Source organism: Pelophylax lessonae (genome assembly GCF_965119305.1).
Source record: "Pelophylax lessonae genome assembly, chromosome: 5".
NCBI classification, from domain to species: Eukaryota; Metazoa; Chordata; class Amphibia; order Anura; family Ranidae; genus Pelophylax; species Pelophylax lessonae.
The window spans coordinates 415,672,969-415,689,327 of record NC_138772.1 but is presented as its reverse complement, the minus strand read 5'-3'; the positions used below and the strand labels follow the sequence as shown (position 1 = coordinate 415,689,327).

Here is a 16,359-nt window from a genome sequence, read left to right as displayed (position 1 = left end):
AGTTAGCATTTAATTTTGCCAAAGGACAAAATACAGGACACAGATGGGACATTTATTTAATGTTCTCCTCAAAGAAACATCCCAAAAATAAATTCCCGTGAATTGTTCAGACACTAAAGCTCAGTTAAGAACATTTTTAGACCTAATAAAATGTTCAATTTGTTTTATAAAAGAAATAATGTATGTAAATGCCAACTGGATCTATCCCCAGTATAAACTTTAGGAGATTCTATTTGCCATATTATTATTGTTAACACTAAATCCTTAAAAAAATAATAATTATATAAAAATATATATATATATATATATATATATATAAAACAATTATGATGAGCGTATGTGTGACATTTATAAAAAAAAAAAAATTTAAATACCAACATTTGTATGCAGATATGCCGAACACTTACCATAACTACCTGGTTGATACATTAAATGGTGGTGTTCATGCAAAACTGGTAGAAGCTGGAGAGATGAACTCCTTTCAAGTGGCCTGCGTGCTAAAAATTTGCAGCATAGAAGATCCTTGGCCAATGCAGAGGTATCTGACACTTTCCTATATGTGGAATACCTACAGTGGGTACGGAAAGTATTCAGACCCCCTTAAATTTTTCACTCTTTGTTATATTGCAGCCATTTGCTAAAATCATTTAAGTTCATTCTTCTTCCTCATGAATGTACACATAGCACCCCATACTGACAGAAAAACACAAAATTGTTGACATTGTTGCAGATTTATTAAAAAAGAAAAACTGAAATATCACATGGTCCTAAGTATTCAGACCCTTTGCTCAGTATTTAGTAGAAGCCCCCTTTTGATCTAATACAGCCAGGAGTCTTTTTGGGAAAGATGCAACAAGTCTTTCACACCTGGATTTGGGGATCCTCTGCCATTCCTCCTTGCAGATCCTCTCCAGTTCTGTCAGGTTGGATGGTAAACGTTGGTGGACAGCCATTTTTAGGTCTCTCCAGAGATGCTCAATTGGGTTTAAGTCAGGGCTCTGGCTGGGCCATTCAAGAACAGTCACGGAGTTGTTGTGAAGCCACTCCTTCGTTATTTTAGCTGTGTGCTTAGGGTCATTGTCTTGTTGGAAGGTAAACCTTCGGCCCAGTCTGAGGTCCAGAGCACTCTGGAGAAGGTTTTTGTCCAGGATATCCCTGTACTTGGCCGCATTCATCTTTCCCTCGATTGCAACCAGTCGTCCTGTCCCTGCAGCTGAAAAACACCCCCACAGCATGATGCTGCCACCACCATGCTTCACTGTTGGGACTGTATTGGACAGGTGATGAGCAGTGCCTGGTTTTCTCCACACATACCGCTTAGAATTAAGGCCAAAAAGTTCTATTTTGGTCTCATCAGACCAGAGAATCTTATTTCTCACCATCTTGGAGTCCTTCAGGTGTTTTTTAGCAAACTCCATGCGGGCTTTCATGTGTCTTACACTGAGGAGAGGCATCCGTCGGGCCACTCTGCCATAAAGCCCCGACTGGTGGAGGGCTGCAGTGATGGTTGACTTTCTACAACTTTCTCCCATCTCCTGACTGCATCTCTGGAGCTCAGCCACAGTGATCTTTGGGTTCTTCTTTACCTCTCTCACCAAGGCTCTTCTCCCCCGATAGCTCAGTTTGGCCGGACGGCCAGCTCTAGGAAGGGTTCTGGTCGTCCCAAATGTCTTCCATTTGAGGATTATGGAGGCCACTGTGCTCTTAGGAACCTTAAGTGCAGCAGAAATCTTTTTGTAACCTTGGCCAGATCTGTGCCTTGCCACAATTCTGTCTCTTCAGGCAGCTCCTTTGACCTCATGATTCTCATTTGCAAGTCTGCATGAACTAATTCTTGACATATTCAAGATAATACGAGGCAGTGTATGTTATTATTAAAAAGCTGTTTCTGTGTTCCAGTCCAGGGACTTTGCCTAGCCTAAAAAAAATCCTCAGTTTGTTGCAGACAGGAGAAGCAGTTCCTCAGTCTCCTTTACCTTAATGTAACTAATGTTGAAACCTGCGCAGTGGTAAATTCCAACACTGGGCAGCTTCGCTCCCTCAATGCATACACACTGACTGGTAAATATATATAATGGAAGTACGCTACTCCCCTTTTAGAACTACATAGAATGGATTTGCCAAAAAAACAGTGAACTATCCTGTAAAATTCTGCTGGTAAATTATCACTAATTACACATACAGTCAGGTCCATAAATATTGGGACATTGACACAATTCTAATCTTTTTGGCTCTATACACCACCACAATGGATTTGAAAGGAAACAAAGGTGTGCTTTAAATGCAGACTTTCAACTTTAATTTGAGGGTATTTACATCCAAATCAGGTGAATGGTGTAGGAATTACAACAGTTTTTATATGTGCCACTTTTTAACCACTTGCCGACTGCCTAACGCCGATCTACGTCGGCAGTCAGCCCCTCACAGGCAAAGTGACGTAGGGCTACGTCACTAGCTTGTGAGGGTCTAGGGAGCGAGCGCGCGCCCCCGGAGGCGCGCTCCTGCTCCCGCGTGGTCACGGACCCCCCCGCGCGTGTGACCAGCGGACCCGATGTCCGCCAGTCACTCGGCGATCGGCGGGGGAGAGGGAGAATGTGAGGCAGCTTGTGTAAACAAGCTGCCTGTCATTCTCCTCGCTGTAAAGACACTGATAAAACGGATCTAGTATGTAGATCCGTTGATCAGTGTCCTTACAGCTCAAGCCACAGCCAATCACAGTAGAAAGCACGCCCCTAGGGATACACACAGCCCCTCCCTTCCAAATAAAGTTAACCCCTTCACAACCAGTGTATTTTTACAGTAACAGTGCATATGTATAGCACTGATTACTGTAGAAATGTCACTGGTAACCCCAAAAGTGTCACAAATGTCAGTCAAGGGTCCGATCTGTCCGCCCCAATGTCGCAGTACCGCAAAAAAAATCGCAGATCGCCGCCATTACGCGTTAAAAAAAAAAACAACAAAAATGACAAAAATCTTTCCCTTTGTTAGTAAACGCGATAACTTTTGCGCAAACCAATCAAAATACGCTTTTTGCGATTTTTTTTTACCAAACATAGGTAGCATAAAACAAATTGGCCGAAAATTTTAAAAAATTTTGATTTTTACTTTTTTTTGGGGGGAATTTCATATAAAAAAATGTGAAAAATATTGTTATTTTTGCTAAATTGACGCTCTTTTTTTGTTTATAGCGCGTGATCAAAAAATCGCACAGGTGATCAAATACCACCAAAAGAAAGCTCTGTTTGTGGGAAAAAAAGGACGTCAAATTCGTTTAGGTACAGCGTCGCACGACCGCGCAATTGTCGTTAAAGTCACGCAGTGCCGAATCGCAAAATACCCCCTGGTCAGGAAGGGGGTAAAATCTTCCGGGGCTTAAGTGGTTAAGGGACCAAAAGTAATGGGACAGATTAACAATCATAAATCAAACTTTCACTTTTTAATACTTGGTGGCAAATCCTTTGCAGTCAATTACAGCCTGAAGTCTGGAACGCATAGACATCACCAAACGCTGAGTTTCATCCCTGGTGATGCTTTGCCAGGCCTCTTCTGCAACTGTCTTCAGTTCCTGCTTGTTCATGGGGCATTTTCCCTTCAATTTTGTCTTCAGCAAGTGAAATGCATGCTCAATCGTATTCAGGTCAGGTAAATGACTTGGCCATTGCATAACATTCCACTTCTTTCCCTTAAAAAACTCTTTGGTTGCGTTCGCAGTATGCTTCGGGTCATTGTCCATCTGCACTGTTAAGTGCCGTCCAATGAGTTCTGAAGCATTTGGCTGAATATGAGCAGATAATATTGCCCGAAACACTTCAGATTCATCCTGCTGCTTTTGTCAGCAGTCACATCATCAATAAATACAAGAGAACCAGTTCCATTGGCAGCCATACATGACGACACCATGACACTACCACCACCATGCTTCACTGATGAGGTGGTATGCTTTGGATCATGAGCAGTTCCTTTCCTTCTCCATACTCTTCTCTTCCCATCACTCTGGTACAAGTTGATCTTGGTCTTATATGTCCATAGGATGTTGTTCCAGAATTGTGAAGGTTTTTTTAGATGTTGTTTGGCAAACTCTAATCTGGCCTTCCTGTTTTTGAGGCCCACCAATGGTTTACATCTTGTGGTGAACCCTCTGTATTCACTTGGTGAAGTCTTCTCTTGATTGTTGACTTTGACACACATACACCTACCTCCTAGAGAGTGTTCTTAAACTGGCCAACTGTTGTGAAGGGTGTTTTCTTCACCAGGGAAAGAATTCTTAGGTCATCCACCACAGTTGTTTTCCGTGGTCTTCCGGGTCTTTTGGTGTTGCTGAGCTCACCTGTACGTTCTTTCTTTTTAAGGATGTTCCAATCAGTTGATTTGGCCACACCTAATGTTTTTTGCTATCTCTCTGATGGGTTGATTTTGTTTTTTCAGCCTAATGATGGCTTGCTTCACTGATAGTGACAGCTCTTTGGATTTCATATTGAGAGTTGACAGCAACAGATTCCAAATGCTAATAGCACACTTGAAATGAACTCTGGACCTTTTATCTGCTCCTTGTAAATGGGATAATGAGGGAATAACACACACCTGGCCATGGAACAGCTGAGCAGCCTATTGACCCATTACTTTTGGTCCCTTACACCTTTCATCTGATTTGGATGTAAATACCAAAAAATTAAAGCTGAAAGTCTGCAGTTAAAGCACATCCTATTTGTTTCATTCTAAATCCATCGTGGTAGTGTATAGAGCCAAAAAGAAGAATTGTGTAGATGTCCGAATATTTATGGACCTGACTGCACGTGAAATAAATGAATCAAACATTAAACAACTATACAATTAAATGGATATATACAGGTGCATCTCATAAAATTAGAATATCATCAAAAAGTTCATTTATTTTAGTAATTAAATTCAAAAAGTGAAACTCACATTTTCTATAGATGCTTTACACACATAGTGATATATTTCAGGCATTTCTCTCTTTTAATTTTGAAGATCATGGCTTACAGCTACTGAAAACCCAAAATTCAATATTTCAGAAAATAAATATGTAAGACCAATAAAACAATTAAAAAAAAGTTTTAATACAGAAATGTTGGCTTATTGAAAAATATGTCCATGTACAGTATAGTATGCACTCAATACTTAGTCAGGGCTCCTTTTGCATGAATTATTACATCAATGTGGCGTGGCATGGAGGCAATCAGCCTGTGGCACTGCTGAGGTGGTATGGAAGCTCAGGTTGCTTTGATAGCAGCCTTCAGCCTGTCTACATTGTTGGGTCTGGTGTCTCCTGTACCTCTTTACAATACCCCACAGATTTTCTATGGAGTTTAGGTCAGGCGAGTTTGCTGGTCAATCAAGTACAGTGATATCATGATAATTAACCAGGTATTGGTACTTTGGGGAGTGTGGGCAGGTGCTAAGTCCTGTTAGAAAATGAAATCGGCATCACTATAAAGCTGACCAGAAGAGGGAAGCATGAAGTGCTCTAGAATTTCCTGGTAGAGGAATACGCTGACTTTGGACTTGATAAAACACAGTGGATTAACAGCAGATGACATGACACCCCATATCATCATGGACTGTGGAAAATTGTGCATTTCATTTGGAAATCATAGTGCAAGAGTCTGGAAGAAGAGTGGAGAGGCACCAAGTTGCATGAGGTTCAGTTTAAAGTTCCCACAGCCAGTGATGATTTGGGGAGCAATGTCATCTGCTGGTGTTGGTCCACTGTGTTTTATCAAGTCCAAAGTCAGCGCAGCCCTCTACCAGGAAATTCTATAGCACTTCATGCTTCCCTCTGCTGACCACTTTAATGGAGATGCTGATTTCATTTTTTAGAAAGACTTGGCACCTGCCCACACTGCCAAAAGTACCAATACCTGGTTTAATGATCATGGTATCATTGTGCTTGATTGGCCAGCAAACTCGTCTGACCTAAATCCCATAGAGAATCTGTGGGGTATTGTCAAGAAGAAGATGAGAGACACCAGACCCAACAATGCAGATGAGCGGAAGGCTGGTATCAAAGCAACCTGGGCTTCCGTAACACCTCAGCAGTGTCACAGGCCGATTGTCTCCACGCAATGCTACAGTGATGCAATAATTCAGGCAAAAGGAGCCCAACCAAGTATTGAGTGCATACAGGAGAATGCAGTGCTGCGGACATGGTACAGGAGAATGCAGGGCTGCGGACATGGTACAGGAGAATGCAGGTCTGTGGGCATTGTAAAGGAGAATGCAGTGCTGCGGACATGGTACAGGAGAATGCAGGGCTGTGGCCATGGTACAGGAGAATGCAGGGCTGCGGGCATAGTACAGGAGAATGCAGGGCTGCGGGCATACTACAGGAAATGCAGAGCTGCGGGCATGGTACAGGTGTACCATGCCTGCAGCACTGCATCTCTTGTAGTATGCTCGCAGCCCCGCATAATGGCAGGTAGTGCGGCTGTGGAGGAGTCTCACTTACCTGTTCCTGAGGTGCGTTAGATTTAAAAATGGCGCCGCCCGGCGCTAACACGACACCGCACATGCGCCGCTCGGGAAAGCTTGTATACGTTCGGCTATTCCCGGGAATAGCCGAACATGTATGGCCTTTCCCGAGCGGCGGCGGCGGCGCATGCACGGTGACATGTTGACGCCGGGCAGCACCATTTTTAAATCGAAGGCACCTCAGGAGCACGTCAGGCCGGCCAGGGACATTTATTTTTTTTATGACTCGAGTATAAGCCGAGGGGGATGTTTTCAGCACAAAAAAATGTGCTGAAAAACTCGGCTTATACTCGAGTATATACGGTAATTGTCTGAGATACTGAATTCTGGTTTTCACTAGCCGTAAGACATAATTATCAAAATTAAAAGAAAGAAATGCTTAAAATAAATCACTCTGTGTGTAACGCATCTATATAAAATATATTGTTTCACTTTTTGAATTACTGAAATAAATTTATTTTTTTGATGATATTCTTATTTTACGAGATGCACCTGTATATACAGTGGATAAAAAAAGTTTACACACCCCTGTTAAAATGTCAGGTTTCTGTGATGTAAATAAATGAGACAAAGATAAATAATTTCAGAACTTTTTTCCACTTTTAACCACCTCAATACTGGGCACTTTGACCCCCTTCCTTCCCAGGCCAATTTTCAGCTTTCAGAGCTCTTACAATTTGAATGACAATTATACGGTTATGCAACACTATACCCAAATTAAATTATTATCATTTTTTTCACACAAATCAAGCTTTCTTTTGTTGGTATTTAATCACCACTGGGGGTTTTTATTTTTTGCGCTACAAGTGAAAAAAAGAACAAAAATTTTGGGGAAAAAAAATATGCATTTTTCTTTGTTTCGGTATTACCATTTTGCAAATAAGTAATTTCTCTTCATAAATGTTGGCCACAATTTATACTTCTACATTTCTTTGGTAAAAATAACCCAAATTAGGGTATATTATTTGGTCTGTGTGAAAGATTTAGAGTCGGTTCACACTGATCCGACTCGAAGTCGCACCGACTTCGGGCGACTAATGAAGTCGCCCGTGCAGCGCGACTTCGGCGCAGCTTGCAACGACTTTACATAATGGAAGTCAATGCAAGTCGCTCTGATTAGAACGGTTCCATTGCACAGCATTGGAAGCTACTTTTCAGGCGACCAAGTCACCTGACAAGTCGGATCAGTGTGAACCGGCACTTATGGCACTTTTCCACTGCAAGTACCGGCTCGGCTCTACTCGGCCCTGCTTGGCCCGGTTTGCTTTTCCACTGCTGGTACCGCATGGTATAGTGTCGGAACGGTTCGGTACGGTACGGTATAGGTTTGCTTTTCCACTAAAGTAGTACTAAGTTAAGTGGGTGGGATAACAATGGGGTGGGTGGGATTCTCTGACCAATCAGTGGCTAGTAGTGACTGCATGCAAAGGATTGTGGGATATGGTACCAGTTTGGTACCTGTTGGAACCACAATCGAGTAGGTACTGTTTTTTCAGAGCCATGTCGGTTCCATGCAGTGGAAACAAATAATCAGCCAAGCGCTCACTCCGAAGGGGAAGACTGGCGTGCTGCTCTCCTCAGGCAGGGAACTCCAAACGGATGCATGAAAGAAAGGAAAAGGAGGCGCAAACACCTAGTGCATTACCCGTGGTACTGTTTAAAATGATTTAATAAAATGCTGAATGCATACTCACAAACATGAAGAATTAAAATCGTATTGCAAATTCCCGTCACCCATGTGTTGGACCATGTCCCGGAAATTGCGACCGCTAACGCGTTTCGGGAGTCAAGCTCCCTTCCTCAGAGCCGTTCCGACCCTATACCATGCGGTACCAGCAGTGGAAAAGCACAAAAGCGTGCCGAACCGGTACGATTCCATGCAGTGGAAAAGCGCCATTAGAGTCTAGAAGCTATGGTACCAATCATTGAAAATTGATCACACCTGATGCACTGAGGGCCTATCTCATTTCTTGAGGCCCTAACATGTCAGGACAGCATAAATTACCTATTTTTTGGAAAGTAGACAGTCCAGGGTATTTAGTAGGAGGCATGGCGAGTTTTTTGAAGTTGTAATTTTTTCCCACAATTCTTTGGAAAATTAAGAAATTATTATTTTAATTTTTTTCTCACACAAGGCATTGCCATATTTGAAACTACACCCTAAAACACATTCTGCTACTCATCCTGAGTATGGCGATACCACACGTGAGACTTTTTCACAGCCTGGCCACATGCAACATCAAAATAGCACCTTCAGCCATAATCTACTTTAAAACCAGGCATTCTTCTGACCCTTTTTTGTTTACAAGTAAAATCTGTAGTTTTGCTAGAAAATGACTTAAAACCCCCAAATATTATATATTTTTGTAGCAGAGGTCCTGGAGAATAAAATGGTGGGTTTTAAAAAATTTTATGTCACACAGCATTTGCGCAGCAGTTTTTCGAACACAATTTTACACACATAATGCACATATACATTTTAATAAATTTCAATACACACAGAGACAATATAATACCAAAATTTTCGGTGAAATATAAAATATGGAGTTATGCTGGGTCGAGAGATACCAAACATATCACGCTTTAACCATTTTACCCCCGGAAGATTTTGCTGCTCAATGACCTGGCCACTTTTTTCAACTTGGCACTGCGCGAGTTTAACTGACAATGCAGTGCTGTACCCAAACAAAATTTATGTCCTTTCGTTCCCACAAACAGAGCTTTCTTTTGGTGGTATTTGATAATCTGTGCACTTTTTACTTTTTGCGATATTAATAAAAAAATATTGTTTTTTATTTTTCAAAATTGTCGCTCTTTTTTCAAAAATTAAAAATCGCACAGGTGATCAAATACCACCAAAAGAAAGCTCTATTTGTGGGAAAAAAAGAACGTAAATTTCATTTGGGTAAAGCGTCGCAGGACCGCGCAAATGTCCGTTAAAGTAACGCAGTGCAGAATTGCAAAATATGGCTTGGTCAGGAAGGGGGGGGGGGTAAAATTTTCCGGTCTTAAAGTTGATAAAAATACGCTCATTGAGAATTTTTTTATCAAAGACATGTAGCTAAATACATTTTGGCCTAAATATATGACAAAAATTGAATATATTGGATATGTTTTAACAGTCAAAGTAGAAAATGTCAATTTTTGGCAAAATTTTCGCTCTTTTTCGCATTCTGATATATAGCATTCCCCAAAAAAATGTGAAAATCAATTTGTTTTCTGCTACATATTTTTGGTATAAAAAAAAAAAAAAATTGCAATAAGCATATTATAAATGGTTTGCGCAAAAGTTAACTCGTTTACTAACTATGGGAAAGATTTATGTCATTTTTATTGTTTTTTTTTTTTTTTTTTACTAGTAATGGTGGCGATCTACGATTTTGATAGGACTGTGATATTGTGACGGACAGATCGGACCCCTAACTAACATTTTTGACACTTTTGGGGGGACCAGTGACATTACTACAGTAATCAGTGCTATAAATTTGCACTGTTACTGTAATAATGACACTGGCAGGGAAGGGGTTAACACTGTTGGTGATCAAGGGGTTAAATGTATGCCTCATGCTTACTGACGTGTGGGGGGAGGGGTTCTGTGACCCAGACAGAGATCGCAAGTTCAGCTATGCTGAATCCTGTGATCTTGTCCTGTCTGTCACAGAGAAGATCCGCGTGCTTTGTTTACACAAGCGGGCGGATCTTCTCACACTTTCCCCAACAATCGGGTAAGAGAGGCAATCGCCGCCTCTCCTCCTCCGGCCCAACTCCCGCTGTGTCTAAACACAGTGGGAGCAAGCCACCGGCGGGCTGCGCACGGGGCCGAGACCACTAGGAGTCCAGCGACGTAGGTGTATGTCGCTGGACCCAGGGGAACCGCTGTGCTGCAGTATATGCAATAAATTACTTAAACTAATATAACCAATGCTCACAGCAGGCTATTTAAGAAAATCCTATGCGCTTAGGAGTGAAAAGGTGAAAAACCAAATATGCTGCTACTTAAATAAAATAACATATAAAAAGTGAATCAATATTTCTGCCCAGTGAAGCAGTGATATTAGATACCAGTAGTGCAAAGATGATGGTAAACTATACCTGCATCCAAAGCTGTATGCTCGCATATAGGGAGCTGAGTAATACTCAATGTGCAATTCTACAAAATAGCATATATACTAAATAATAAATAAATAATGATCATTAAAATCATGTAAAACAGTATGAACTCATAATAAAGTCCATCAAGTTCCGCAATGCGTTGAGTCCAAAGCCAATTATGAATAATAGCAGGGAATAAGGATGATCAGTGGTCATTCAGAGGGATACACCATCACACTTCAACCTCCACCATGTCAAAATAGGGAGAGTGGCCACTCACCAGCTTTCCATGCCTGTCCACTTACAGTGCATTGCGAAAGTATTCGGCCCCCTTGAACTTTTCGACCTTTTGCCACATTTCAGGCTTCAAACATAAAGATATAAAACTTAAATTTTTGGTGAAGAATCAACAACAAGTAGGACACAATGATGAAGTGGAACGAAATTTATTGGATATTTCAAACTTTTTAACAAATAAAAAACTGAAAAATTGGGCGTGCAAAATTATTCAGCCCCCTTAAGTTAATACTTTGTAGCACCACCTTTTGCTGCAATTACAGCTGTAAGTCACTTGGGGTATGTCTCTATCAGTTTTGCACATTGAGAGACTGAAATTTTTGCCCATTCCTCCTTGCAAAACAGCTTGAGCTCAGTGAGGTTGGATGGAGAGCGTTTGTGAACAGCAGTTTTCAGTTCTTTCCACAGATTCTCAATTGGATTCAGGTCTGAAACTTTGACTTGGCCATTCTAACACCTGGATATGTTAATTTGTGAACCATTCCATTGTAGATTTTGCTTTATGTTTTGGATCATTGTCTTGTTGGAAGACAAATCTCCGTCCCAGTCTCAGGTCTTTTGCAGACTCCATCAGGTTTTCTTCCAGAATGGTCCTGTATTTGGCTCCATCCATCTTCCCATCAATTTTAACTATCTTCCCTGTCCCTGCTGAAGAAAAGCAGGCCCAAACTATTATACTGCCACCACCATGTTTGACAGTGGGGATGGTGTGCTCAGGGTGATGAGCTGTGTTGCTTTTACGCCAAACATAACGTTTTGCATTGTTGCCAAAAAGTTTGATTTTGGTTTCATCTGACCAGAGCACCTTCTTCCACATGTTTGCTGTGTCTCCCAGGTGGCTTGTGGCAAACTTTAAACAACACTTTTTATGGATATCTTTAAGAAATGGCTTTCTTCTTGCCACTCTTCCATAAAGGCCAGATTTGTGCAGTATACGACTGATTGTTGTCCTATGAAGAGAGTTTCCCACCTCAGCTGTAGATCTCTGCAGTTCATCCAGAGTGATCATGGGCCTCTTGGCTGCATCTCTGATCAGTCTTCTCCTTGTAGGAGCTGAAAGTTTAGAGGGACGGCTAGGTCTTCGTAGTTTTGCAGTGGTCTGATACTCCTTCCATTTCAATATTATCGCTTGCACAGTGCTCCTTGGGATGTTTAAAGCTTGGGAAATCTTTTTGTATCCAAATCTGGCTTTAAACTTCTCTACAACAGTATCTCGGACCTGCCTGGTGTGTTCCTTATTCTTCATGATGCTCTCTGCGCTTTAAACGGACCTCTGAGACTATCACAGTGCAGGTGCATTTATAGGGAGACTTGATTACACACAGGCGGATTCTATTTATCATCATTAGTCATTTAGGTCAACATTGGATCGTTCAGAGATCCTCACTGAACTTCTGGAGAGAGTTTGCTGCACTGAAAGTAAAGGGGCTGAATAATTTTGCACGCCCAATTTTTCAGTTTTTTATTTGTTAACAAAGTTTGAAATATCCAATAAATTTCGTTCCACTTCATGATTGTGTCCCACTTGTTGTTGATTCTTCACAAAAAATTAAAGCTTTGTATCTTTATGTTTGAAGCCTGCAATGTGGCAAAAGGTCGAAAAGTTCAAGGGGGCCGAATACTTTCGCAAGGCACTGTACATGGAGCAGGCTCAGCAGGCTCACCCAGCTTTCACAAATGACGATCAATCTGCTCTCTCATATAATCTCCACTGTTGAATTCTCATAAAGGTGAAGAAAAAAGAGTGCCCATAGCGTGATACAGTCTCAAACATGAAATTTATTAAAGAATAAAATATTGCACTCACATTGGAACAAGCAAGCGTAAAATCCACAAGCTCGGTGCAGCCCTGCAGTCCGGCGGTAGCTCCATGCCGACCAGTAAGCAGCACAGTGAGCGGTCCTAAAGTGGTTAAAATGGTGCACGCTTGTGAAATGGCGAAAAAACGTCAGTATTTGAAAATCTCTATAGGCTAGGTCTATGGGCCTGACCAGGAAGGGGACCACTCCGGAGTAGAGTAGTCAGAGGACGGGTGTCAGCTGGTGGATAGAAAGGGGGTACTAGGCGAGTGCCCTGAAGATAAGTGCTAAAGAACAGTACTTCAGATTCATCTAGTTGCAGGATGAAGCTGCCGCCTTGCCGTATTCTCAGATAGGAGTCCTCAGCATTGTGAATAGTTCAAGTGTTGGAGCATCCCACTCATCCCTTCTCCCATCCCCATATAAAGTAAAACAACAATCCCTAGACTGTTCATTGACTGAACCAGAAAGTGAAGTGTTAAGATTCTGCATGCAGTTGCTATCGGTAACCCAGGGGACCCGAAAAGGTGAGAAATTCAGCCACCCTAAAGGGGGCAGGGCTACAGAAATATTTTATTAAAAGGATGCCAGTGTTCAAGGTGGTTATCCTAATGCAGTGCTAATCCACTCCATGTGAGTTGTGCCCCTGCCCCAATGGGTTCAAATTCATCAAATTTAGTTGACCTATTTTAGCTTATGCCAAAAAAGATCAAAAAAAGCTTTCCACAGCTCCGCTGTGTGTGGCTTGGTGTCCTTCACTTTGTCCTATCTCCTCGCACACAGACCAGATGAGAACTCACGTGCATGCAAAGGGTATAGAAAGGGGTATCATAGTGCAAAGAGGGCGGCGGACAGCAACTTTTATTGAACATTTTCAAGATAAAAATTTACAGAACATCAAAAAAGTAATGAGAATGACTTGGTACAGAACAGTGTAGATCAACAAGACTGATATCAAACAAACGTTATACCAGCATAGAAATGATTATAAACAAAAAATACAAAGAAGGGCGCACCGACCTAGCGCATTATCCTCAATATTGGCTTTATTAATAATATAAGCCTGGTTTTTTGAGCGCAGGAGAAAGGTGGTTTATACACCATATCGGTTTGGAGTAGAAATGATTATAAAAAGGTAAAAACAAGTTTTAGGGCAAGAAAGGAAAAAAAAAAATAAAAAAAAAGGAAGGAGCATATTCGCGCTAACCACCACGAGGGTGAATTCTAATGACAAAACCTACTTTAGTTAAGGCAGCAGGAACCTGTTAGTCCATGTGGGACTAATTTGAAGGGTGTCATTTACTTTTATTGGAAGTGGCTCCTAAAGAGCTCTTTATTGATATGAAGAACATGTTAGAGGGATTTTTTTGAAGCATAGTGCCATTGTAGCCAGGGATTCCATGAGGAAAGGTGCTTTCCATACAAGCCCCTGCTGGAGGCATGCATTAGTTCATACGAGCAGTGTGTGTGTACTAAATCCAGGGTGTCAAGTATGGTAGGTGGCTGGGATTTTTTCATAGCCTTGTGATACTAAGTCTGGCAGCTAGGAGAATATGCGTAACTGAGTATCTGACTGGGGGGCTAACTATTCTATGGTTAAATTTAATAGAGCTAGGTCAGGAGAAGGAGGAACTTGGGTGTGGGTCACCTCAGAGAGGATCTAGAAGATCTTATTCCAGAATGGATGAAGAATTAGACAGATCCATAAGGTGTGTAGGAGATCACCAACTTTACCACAGTTTCTCCAATACAGAGGGGAGGTTTGCCTGTAGAATTTTGAAATCTTAGCAGGGGTGAAATACAATCTAAGGGAGATTTTTTGGGTTAGCTCCCAAAAGATCAGAACAATATGTGGATTTGTAAATAGTTTGGAGGGCCATGGATCACTGGTGGTCAGTAAACGATGACGCTTAATCGGCTTCCCATTGTATGAAAGGATTGGATTTGACAATTTACATTTTTAGATTAAGGGTAGAGTATATAAGTGGAATGCTCTTTTGAGTAGTGGAGGTTCAGTTCATCAGTTCAGTCACGTCAAAATGTATCGGTTTTTCATCCGTTTTTTCATCTGTTTTTTTTACATCCACTACCAACGCAAAAACGGATGAAAAACTGACCATTTGTCCATTTACATCCATTTTTCGTCTGATCCGTTTTTTTAACAGATGAAAAATAGGGAATTCATCCGTTCCAAAAAACGGACATTGACAGAAGTGGATGAAAACAGATGTTAACGGATGATCATCCTCTTTTTACATAGAGATGCATTGGATGTCCGTTTTTCATCCGTCAATGGATGGATGAAAAATGGACCGTATGTGTGAAAGGGGCCTTAGGTAACACCACAACGGTATAGGTATAGCATTAAGGGGAGACGCTAGTTTGGAGATACAGTGTTTCACTCAGATGTAGCTGGTACTCTTGTTGGAGATAGGCAAAGGGTTGGATAGACTTGTCAGAGGTTGTTTATACCATGATCTATCCACAATTGTAGTAAGATATTAGGGATTAGGAGAGTTAAGACACCGATCTGGATATTAGAATATATTTGTTGCGAGATAGGACATTGAACCTCAGATAATCTCCACCAGGCAAACATTGAGGTTAGTATAGGAGCTGAAAGAGCCACTGGTAGGGGAGGGTTGAAAGGTGTACTTAAGAGCCATTGTTTAAGATTTTGTTTCGGAACATAAGTGAATTCAATTTGGTGAGGGTCCAAACCAGTCCACTAGCTGAGAGAGCAAGGTGGCACTATAATAATCTCTTAAAATTATTGGTGATAAGGGACACCCCTGTCTGGTACAATTAGTTATTTGAAAAGGGAGTGAAAGTATATTAGAGGCATACACCCTAGCTGAAGGAGATGTGTAAAGGGTGAGAACTGCAGATAGGATGCGACCCTGAAAGCCAAATTTAAGTAAGACACTGTGGAAATAGTGCCAATGTCAAATGCCTTCTCTGCATCCAAAGACAGAAGCAGAGAAGACGTTCGGGAGACCCCAGTGTGGTGTATTAGGTTAATCAGTCTCCTGGTGGCTTTAGAAATTTCTTGCATGGAAATAGGGGTATTGCGTGAGGCTAACTGGACCTCAGACAGAGTTGGGAGATTGACTTAGTTCTGAAATTAGTTTTCATCTAAAGAGGGCTGGTGGGAAGAGCTGTCCTGTCTAATGTTGTACAAGGAAATATATTAAGAGCTAAAAGCATCTGCAATGCTTTGGGGATTGTAGAGCTTCTACTTGGAGGAAGGATGGTATAGATGAGCTATCCTCGACATTGCCCTGTAACCTTTAATTCATTGTGCCATAACTTTCCCAGCTCTATTAGAGGTTGAGTAGGAAGTAGCGGAGTTTGCGCTGGTAAAGTTCAAAGTTTTCAAGTAGTATAGATCTAAGTTCCTGTCCTAAAGTCATAAACTTTGTTTTAAGGATTTGATCTGGACGGGATTTGTTTTGCGTTTCAAGATCCGTAATGGATGTCAAGAGAGTGTCTAAGTGTTGCGTCCTCCTCTTTTTTTCACAAGAACCCAGTTGAATCAGTACACCTCTGATAAATGCTTTGTGAGAGTTCCACACTACCCTTGGGTTGGACACATTGGTTTGATATTGTTTTGGCGTGCTGAGGTTGTTGAATTCAAAATTGTTAGTCCTCCAAATGTAGCTGTTTGGTTGGGCAGGAG

The 16,359-nt window shown here is 41.5% G+C and overlaps 1 protein-coding gene across 1 annotated transcript in view; it reads right to left on the bottom strand.

The window, feature by feature from the left end:
• SPIDR (scaffold protein involved in DNA repair) overlaps window positions 1-16,359 on the bottom strand; it is a 1,142,289-nt gene that overhangs the window by 731,215 nt on the left and 394,715 nt on the right. The window lies entirely within an intron of this gene.